This window comes from Rhinopithecus bieti, unplaced genomic scaffold, assembly GCF_001698545.2.
Source record: "Rhinopithecus bieti isolate Rb0 unplaced genomic scaffold, ASM169854v2 scaffold_23460, whole genome shotgun sequence".
Lineage (NCBI taxonomy): Eukaryota > Metazoa > Chordata > Mammalia > Primates > Cercopithecidae > Rhinopithecus > Rhinopithecus bieti.
The window spans coordinates 2,045,397-2,054,581 of record NW_016811040.1 but is presented as its reverse complement, the minus strand read 5'-3'; the positions used below and the strand labels follow the sequence as shown (position 1 = coordinate 2,054,581).

The 9,185-nt window shown below is 41.7% G+C and overlaps 1 protein-coding gene and 1 pseudogene across 1 annotated transcript in view; both read right to left on the bottom strand.

Moving 5' to 3' along the window:
* RARB (retinoic acid receptor beta) overlaps positions 1-9,185 on the bottom strand; it is a 550,096-nt gene that overhangs the window by 274,777 nt on the left and 266,134 nt on the right. The window lies entirely within an intron of this gene.
* The window catches only part of LOC108543057 (cofilin-1 pseudogene), an 11,266-nt pseudogene continuing 7,713 nt past the window's right edge, over positions 5,633-9,185 (bottom strand).

The following is a 9,185-nucleotide window of genomic DNA, read 5'->3' as shown; positions in this document are numbered from 1 at the left end:
ATGGTCTTTACACTTTGGCATGTTTTTGCAGTGGCTGGTACCAGTTGTTCCTTTTCATATTTAGTGCTTCCTTCAGGAGGTCTTGTAAGGGAGGCCTGGTGGTGACAAAATCTCTCAGCATATGCTTATCTGTAAAGGATTTTATTTCTCCTTAACTTATGAAGCTTAGTTTGGCTGGATATGAAATTCTGGGTTGAAAATTCTTTTATTTAAGAATGTTAAATATTGGTCCCCACTCTCTTCTCGCTTGTAGAGTTTCTGCTGAGAGATCTGCTGTTAGTCTGATGGGCTTCCCTTTCTGAGTAACCCAACCTTTCTCTCTGGCTGCCCTTAACATTTTTTTCCTTCATTTCAACTTTGGTGAATCTGACAATTATGTGTCTTGCAGTGTCTCTTCTCGAGGAGTGTCTTTGTGGCATTCTCTGTATTTCCTAAATTTGAATGTTGGCTTGCCTTGCTAGGTTGGGGAAGTTCTCCTGGATAATATCCCGAAGAGTGTTTTCCAACCTGGTTCCATTCTCCCCATCACTTTCAGGTGTACCAGTCAGACGTAGATTTGGTCTTTTCACATAGTCCTATACTTCTTGGAGGCTTTGTTCATTTCCTTTTACTCTTTTTCCTGTAAACTTCTCTTCTTGCTTCATTTCATTCATTTGATCTTCAATCACTGATATCCTTTCTTCCACTTGATCGAATTGGCTACTGAAGCTTGTGTATGCATCATGTAGTTCTTGTGCCATGGTTTTCAGCTCTATCGGGTCATTCAAGGTCTTCCCTATGCTGTTTATTCTAGTTAGCCATTTGTCTAATCATTTTTCAAGGTTTTTAGCTTCTTTGTGATGGGTCCGAACATCCTCCTTTAGTTCGGAGAAGTTTGTTATTACCGATCATCTGAAGCCTTCTTCTCTCAACTCATCAAAGTCATTCTCTGTCCAGCTTTGTTTCATTGCTGGCGAGGAGCTGTGTTCCTTTGGAGGGGGAGAGGCGCTCTTATTTTTACAATTTTCAGCTTTTCTGCTCTGGTTTCTCCCCATCTTTGTTGTTTTATCTACCTTTGGTCTTTGATGATGGTGATGTACAGATGGGGTTTTGGTGTGGATGTCCTTTCTGTTACTTTTCCTTCTAACAGTCAGGACCCTCAGCTGCAGGTCTGCTGAAGTTTGCTGGAGGTCCACTCCAGATCCTGTTTGCCTGGGTATCACCAGCAGAGGCTGCAGTACAGTAAATGTTGTTGCCTGATCCTTCCTCTGGAAGTTTCGTCTCAGAGGAGCACCCAACCGTATGAGGTATCAGTCAGCCCCTACTGGGAGGTGCCTCCCATTTAGGCTCCTCGGGGGTCAGGGACCAACTTGAGGAGGCAGTCTGTCCATTCTCAGATGTGAAACTCCATATTGGGAGAGCTACTACTCTCTTCAAAGCTGTCAGACAGGGATGTTTAAGTCTACAGAAGTTTCTGCTGCCTTTTGTTTAGCTATGCCCTGCCCCCAGAAGTGGAGTCTACAGAGGCAGGCAGGCCTCCTTGAGCAGCATGGGGCTCCATCCAGTTCGAGCTTCCGGCCACTCTGTTTACCTACTCAAGCCTCAGCAATGGTGGACATCCCCCGCTTTGTCTCGCTACCACCTTGCAGTTGGATCTCAGACTGCTGTGCTAGCAGTGAGCAAGGCTCCATGGGCGTGGGACCCTCTGAGCCAGGCACGGGATATAATCTCCTGGTGTGCCATTTGCTAAGACCATTGGAAAAGCTCAGTATTAGAGTGAGAGTGTCCTGATTTTCCAGGTACCATCTCTCATGACTTCCCTTGGCTAGGAAAGGGAAGTCCCCGACCCCTTGCACTGCCTGGGTGAGGCGATGCCCTGCCCTGCTTCAGCTCACGCTCTGTGGGCTGCACCCACTGTCTGACAAGCTCCAGTGAGATGAACGTGGTACCTCAGTTGGAAATGCAGAAAGAGCCCATCTTCTGCGTCACTCATGCTAGGAGCTGTAGACTCGAGCTGTTCCTATTTGACCATCTTGGAACCTCCCCCTATTTCACTTATTTGTTTTTACTTTTTTTTTGAGACAGAGTCTTGCTATGTTGCCCAGGCTGGAGTGCAGTGGCATGATCTTGGCTCACTGCAAACTCAGCCTCCCGGGTTCAAGCGATTCTTCTGCCTCAGCCTCTCTAGTAGCTGGGATTGTAGGTGTGCACCACCATGCTCAGCTAATTTTTGTATTTTTAGTAAAGATGGGGTTTTCCATGTTGGCCAGCCTAGTCTTGAACTCCTGACCTGATGTGATCCGCCCACCTCAGTCTTCCAAAGTGTTGGTATTACAGGCTTGAGCCATTGCACCCAGCCTAGAGGTAACTACTTAAATCTCTCATCCGTTTATTCTGATCTCTAGATTGCCAAATATCTTGTATTGCTATTTCTTAATATACCAATTTTATACTGCATATTGATATTCTTTATGGGACAAGAGGAATTAGCTCTCTTATACCATCCTCCTGCTTACTTCATTTAAAGATATATATTGCTAATAATACTTTAGAACTATTTATAATTCTTGATAAGGTTTTTGTTAAATAGTGTTTATAAGTACTGTGTATTATTTACTGCAAAGCCAACTAGTGTACTCTGTTTTATTTCTCATACAAATTCTTATTTTTCTGCAAGTTGATTGTTGCTTCTCTTTTTAAACTTGCTTAGTTATACACCTAATTTTCTTTCATATGCCTCATTATTAGTATTACTTTCCAATAGTCAAATAGACCAGATAATGTACCAATTACATTTTTTGTATCGTTTGTATCCAATCTGAACTTGTTTCTTTCTAGAGCCATCGTACAACTGTCATGTGAGACTTTACCTTTTCTCATCATCTCAACATTGCTTTACATTTCTGATTTGTGTTGGACACTTAGTTTCATGAATCCTTTCTGTTTCAGAGTTAACTGCCTAATCTGGTTAAAGCCAAACCTCAAGGATCAGATTAGTAAAGAGTATAGTGGAGAGAAACATTCTGAGACCTTACATATCTAAAGATGTCTCTATTCCATGCTCAAACTTAAAAGTTTTGGCAGGTATCAAATTCTAGGTCGCTAGTCATTTTCTGTCAGAATTATAAAATATTGCTTTTTTGTTTTCTCTCTTCTAATGTAGCTATTAAAAGTCTGATGTTTTCTGATTCCAATTGCTATGATTATAACTTTCCCTCCCCTTTTTTGGATCTGTTATTTTGAAATATTGTAGTAGTGCTGCTTGATGTGAATCTTTTAAAAATTTTTTCCAATAACTGTACCTAGACATTTTGCCTTTCTAGTCTGAAACTTTATATTCTTCAGTTCTCAGGAAATGCCCTTTAAAAAAAAAAACTTTCCTCCCATTCATTTTCTCTTATTTCTCCCTTAATTCTTAATAGCCAAATGTTAAACCTTCGGGGCTGATCTAAATCTCTCTTGCCTGCTCCCTCCTAATTTTATAATCCCTATGTCTTTTTATCCTACATTTTGTGAGAGTGTCTTGATGTTGTCATCCAGCCTACCTATTAAATATTTTCCTTTCTATCAAAGGATGTTGGTTGTGACTTTTCTGATTGTCTCAATGTTTCAGGAGAGATTCCAGGGACTGACAACAAAAGGTGCCAACAGATCCACTAGGGAGATGCTAAAGAATGATGAAACTACAAAGGTAACTAGTTTGCTGAAAAACAGTTGGACTTTTAAGGTGTAAATCATGAAAAGAAGTTATTTAATGTATTTTTTAATACCATAGCCTGTCAACCATATTATTTTGAATTTTTTTCTCTACCCATGAAAGGAACTTGGGTGATTTTCAGGTATTAAAAATAGTCTAAATTAGACAATTGTCTTAATAGACAACTGGAGACATCTTGTCTTTCCGGGGGTCCTTTTCAGGATGACTCAATTTCTGTTCCTTTCCACATGGAACCTTCAGGAAGTATAAACCTTTGTCCAACTATCAGTGAGATGCAGCAAGCCTTCACTGCAGCCCTTTCTCTTTGTTCTACAGTTAGGGGCAACTCCAGACAGCCTCACTCCCACTTTTGACTTTAACTGGTCCAGTTGGATATCAATCACACTGCCCCTCAGAATTTTAGGGAGATATATGGCAATATCTTTCAGTATTTCTCTAAAAGTCAACTCACTTCACTTCTGGGGTAGAGGGGGCAATCCCTTTACTTTCCCAGGGGGAGATAAGCAGCAAAGAACACACTGGTAACTCTCTTGAAGAAATTCTCATGACCATCCTTCCTCAATAAATCTCCTTATCTTCCTTCATATGTGCTTCAGGTAGGTGATGAAAGGGGATGTAAAGTCAGCCTCACTTTCTCTCGCACGGTCTCAACAGGTGATTTGGAATCTGTTGGTCTTGGACTTAGCTAAAACTGAGTACGTAAGAAAATTTGCATTTAACAACTTGTTTCACTTGGGTAATTTTATCTTTATTTCCAAAATTTCTTTCTTCCCCTCGTCCCACCGCTTTGTTTTCTGCTTCCCCCCACCACCCCTAAACTGAAGGTCCCCTACTTGTCCTGCTTCCATGAGTGGCCGTGACCAGGAAAAAAGGGAGAAGAACCAGTAGCATGGGGAGGGCTCATCTCCACAATTTTCCATTTATACACACAACTCACAGACAAGCATGAGTAAGCACTGCAGGTAGAAGTTGGCAGCAGAGGAAGGATAAAGAATAGGTGAGGAGTTGGGGTGTTATTAAAAAAATACCCTCCCCCCAAACTGAAGTGCCTGCGGGATACGTGGTCTGTTCCTGTCAGAGAGTTTGAGCCAGAACGACTCCATCCAAAACAAGGACTGGGTAAAATAAGGCTGAGAGCTCCTAGGCTACATTCCCAGGAGGTTAGGCCTTCTAAGTCACAGGATGAGACAGGAGCTCAGCACAAGGTACAGGCCACGAAGATCTTGCTGATAAAACAGGTTGTGGCAAAGAAGCCAGCGGAAACCCACGAAACCAAGATGGCCGTGAAAATGACCTCTGGTTGTCTTCACTGCGCATCATACACTAGTTATAATATATTAGCATGCTAAGAGACACTCCCACCAGCACCCTGACGGTTTATAAATGCCATGGCAACATCAGGAAGTTACCCTATATGGTTTAAAAGGGGAAGGGATCCTCAGTTCTGGGAATTGCCTGCCTCTTTCCCAGAAAACTCATAAACAAGCCACCCCTTGCTTAGCATATAATCAAGAAATAACTAAGTATCCTTTGTCCAGCAGCCCATGGCACTGCTCTGCCTGTGGCGTAGCCATTCTTTTGTTTGTTTATTTCTCTAATAAACTTAATGTCACTTTACTCTGTGGACTTGCCCTAAATTCTTTCTTGCATGAGATCTAAGAACCCTCTCTTGAGGTGTGGATCAGGACTCCTTTCTGTTAACACTTCAACTCAAGAGCAATCAGAAGATCAAAAGTAATTTGGGAAGGCCAGAACTGTCAGGGATGGAAGGGAGAGGAAAAAGCAGGGCTTGGTGGGGAGCTGTTTGGCAACTGGGGTGAAAGGATTACTCTCCCCCTGCTGAGATTCTCCAGTCCCTTCCTGTCTGTTAGGAACACAGCAGCCTGCAACCCCTGTGGGCAGGTCTGGGGCTTCCAGATGTTCCAGGAAGGGGGCTCACAAAAGCTTTCCCTCCAGGGAGATGATGGCACTGCCTCCCAGCTTCTCTGCCAGGGTGCAGTCGTTCTTGACTTTCGCGTAGTAATTTACTTGTAATTCATGCTTGATCCCCGTTAGCTTTTTCTTGATAGTGTCCTTGGAGTTGGCACAGATCATTTTGCTCTTAAGGGGTGCAGACTCAGGCCCAGAAGCGGAACACCAGGTCCTCCTTCTTGCTTTCCTTGGTCTCACAGTTTGCATCATAGAGGGCATTGTGGCAGTCTTCGGCAGCATCTTGACAGAGGTGGTGGAGAGACCATTGACAGTCTGGCTGACATCACCCATCAACATCTGCTTGCCCTCCTTGAGGATGAGTTCTTGTCCTCACTCAGGCAGAAGAGTACCACCTTCCTGAGCTTCTTTACCTCCTCTGGTGTCAACAACTTGTGCACCTTCATGCCATTGGATACCTTGATGATGCCATCAGACAGACACACAGGAAGTTACATTTCCAGAAGTCAAAAAGAGATGGCAAAGGGAGCCAGAGAGGAGGAGATCTGACTGGACCTGCTCTTTTTTTTTTTTAATATTTTATTTTATTTTTTGAGATGGAGTCTTACTCTGTTGCCCAGGCTAGAGTGCAGTGGTGCAATAGCGGCCCATTGCAAGCTCCGCTTCCCGGGTTCATGCCCTTCTCCTGTCTCAGCCTCCCGAGTAGCTGGGACTACAGGCACCTGCCACCACGCCCGGCTAATTTTTTTGTATTTTTAGTAAAGACGGGGTTTCACCGTGTTCGCTAGGATGTTCTCTATCTCCTGACCTCGTGATCTGCCTGCCTCGGCCTCCCTAAGTGCTGGGATTACAGGCGTGAGCCACTGCGTCCAGCCCTGAACCTGCTCTTTAATAGTACACAGTATCTTCTAATTTATCTGAGACTAGAAATCAATGATTTTCATGATTTTCTTCCATTTCCTTCCTTAGCTCTGCTTCCTTAAGCATCATCTTTTGTTTGTTTACTTTTGCTTTCTAGTTGAGCAGAGGCTTTCTTCATGTGCTTGGTGATCCTTGATTGCCTATTGTCATTTAATATTAAGGTACTAGAATGTGAATGGTGTTTAAGAAGGGAGATAAGCTTGTAGTTAAGCTGAACACACTAAACTGGAAGTCTTCTTGGGTTTTGAAATCATCAATTTAGTTTAATTTCTAAATCTTTTCCCTGTATTCATCCATTTTAGGTTTGTGGTTTATGTTTTTTCTCCAGCTCTTCATCTTGGTGTGGGCATAGAGGTCCACCATAAAAATGTGTGGCCCTTCATTATCTAGGACAGTGTGGGTTTTCTGAAGAGTTCCTAAACTAGAGCTAAGTTATGGAAAATGTTTCATATCAAAATGGATGAAATATACAAGCCAAAGTTGTGGCATCTACTTTCCCATTCCAGGTATACATTCATAATTTTCATTTTGGAAGATTTTGAATAAGTTTAAAGAAAATCCTTGGGAATTTAAATTGAGTAGACTACTATTATAGTGTACAGCCACTCTTAGATTACTATGTTTTGTTGCGTATGAATGTTAGGGCACAAATGGACAAATGGATCTGTTGCTAAAAGTGGCACATTTTCAGATAACTCTATTGTGGTAGGTTGTTCTTTAATAATGACCACAGCAATCGCTCTTATCCCACATGTCCTTTTGTAATGTGGCTGTGCCATTCCTCCTACCTTGGGTCTATTTCCCCTTAATCTTGGCTGACCCTGTGGTTTGCTTTGACTAACAGAATGTGGTGAAAGTGATGCTGTGTGTTGGCTGGGCCCACATGGCTTCTGTTTTTGCCTTGAGCCTCCATGTTTTTGCCTTGAGCCCAGGGTATTCTGTTGGAGAGAGGTCAATGGAGGAGCACTGAAGCACCCCTGCCAACAGATGGGACCAGGACCCCAAACATGTAGGTGAGGCCCTTTTGGATCCTCTGACCCCAGTTACGTGCAGACAACCCCATATGAAGCCCGGACAAACTGGACCTGCTGAGTCTTGCCTAAGTATTTGACCCACAGAATCATAACCAATAGAATGGTTTTTGTTTTAAGCAACTAAGTTTGGGGTTGGTTTGTTATACAGCAATAGAACACTGACCGACTCTCTTTAGAACTATTTAGAGCAGGGATTTCCAACTCACATTGCATTTTGGGTATCTGCACTTATGTGCACTTCTCAGAGGATTGGGGCCACAGCTTCTGATGCTTAAAGGAGTCTTTGTCTTCGAAAAGACTAAGAACCATTGAATTATGGGCCATTACAAGTTAAACACAGCATCAACAGATTTTACTTTATGTTTATACAATACATGCTTATGCCATTATAAAATGATTTAAAATTATGTTAATTCAAAGATTATCCCAAAGTCATAGTAAAAATTTTTGTTTGTACCCTTCCAGAGCACAAAAGTATTAGGGATCTAGTTGGAGAAATTAAAATGGCATATATGTATTTATATACACGTGCCAATGTGTATACTGATGTGTAAATGAATGTACTTGGCCAGTAAGAAAATCAGATCTTTGAAATAGTAGTATGTACTGCAAATATCTTATGTTAGCTTGTTGTTTGTCTTTTGACTTTTGGTGAGTACTTTTGTTTTGTGGTCAAATCAATATTTCACTTTCTAGCTCTTGCATTTCATGTCACTCCTAAAAAGGTCCTGTCTCCCTAAGTATAAAATAGACCCATATTTCTTTTAGAACTTTGCAGTGTCAACTTTTTCTTCATCCCAATCATTTATCCCTCTATGGCATATCCGAGGTTTATTTTGTTGGAAGCAATGAGGTAGGAAGCTTGCTTTCCCCCACAACATTTTTTAAATAGTATATGTTTCCATCACTCATTTCAATACCCACCTCTTATACTGAATTTCCATATGTATTTGGGAATACCTCCAGACCCAGTGCTGCACTATTCATCTTGCTACTCCAGTAACTCACTGTTTTGATTGCTACTGCTTATAATGCATTTTATTTCATGGAAAGGTGATCTTTCCTTCTGTCTCTTTTTTTCTACAAACTTTTTCCTTCAACTATTATCGTTTAATATTTTCAGATGAACTTAAGAATCATCACATCACCCAGAATTTCATATCCAGCCAAACTAAGTTTCATAGGTGAAGGAGAAATAAAATCCTTTACAGATAAGCAAATGCTTAGAGATTTTGTCACCACCAGGCCTGCCTTACAAGAGACCCTGAAGGAAGCCTTAAACATGGAAAGGAACAACCGGTACCAGCCATTGCAAAAACATGCCAAAATGTAAAGACCATCGAGGCTAGGAAGAAACTGCATCAACTAACGAGCAAAATAACCAGTTAATATCATAATGACAGGATCAAGTTCACACATAACAATATTAACCTTAAATGTAAATGGACTAAATGCTCCAATTAAAAGACACAGACTGGCAAACTGGATAAAGAGTCAAGACCCATCAGTCTGCTGTATTCAGGAGACCCATCTCACATGCAGAGACATACATAGGCTCAAAATAAAGGGATGGAGGAAGATCTACCAAGCAAATGGAGAACAAA